The sequence below is a fragment of the Gigantopelta aegis genome, chromosome 1 (assembly GCF_016097555.1).
Source record: "Gigantopelta aegis isolate Gae_Host chromosome 1, Gae_host_genome, whole genome shotgun sequence".
Classification (NCBI taxonomy): Eukaryota; Metazoa; Mollusca; class Gastropoda; order Neomphalida; family Peltospiridae; genus Gigantopelta; species Gigantopelta aegis.
In genome coordinates, this window is record NC_054699.1 from 26,862,678 (window position 1) to 26,863,009 (window position 332).

A 332-nucleotide genomic window follows, 5' to 3' on the forward strand; every position below is an offset into this window, starting at 1 on the left:
GTTTTTTTGGGTTTTGGTTTTGTGTTGGGTTTTGGTGGGGTTTTTTGGGGTTTAATAAAAATGGATCCGCTTTTTTAAAACGTTTAGGGACTAAAGCATTTAGGGTATTTAAGGCTAGACTTAAGGGATTTTAGCCCCCTTTAGTCGCTTTTTCGTAAACCCGGGGCAAAACCTATTAATCCTCAAACTTTTCGTTTACCTTATGGAAAAAGTTGTTTATTCCAACCCTTCCCCCCTTTAAAATGGCCTTTTGGGTTGTTCGGAAACAAAGACCAATTACTGCAAAAAAACCAATGGGTGATTAAATTAAATTTCCCTTGGTTGAGGGTTAA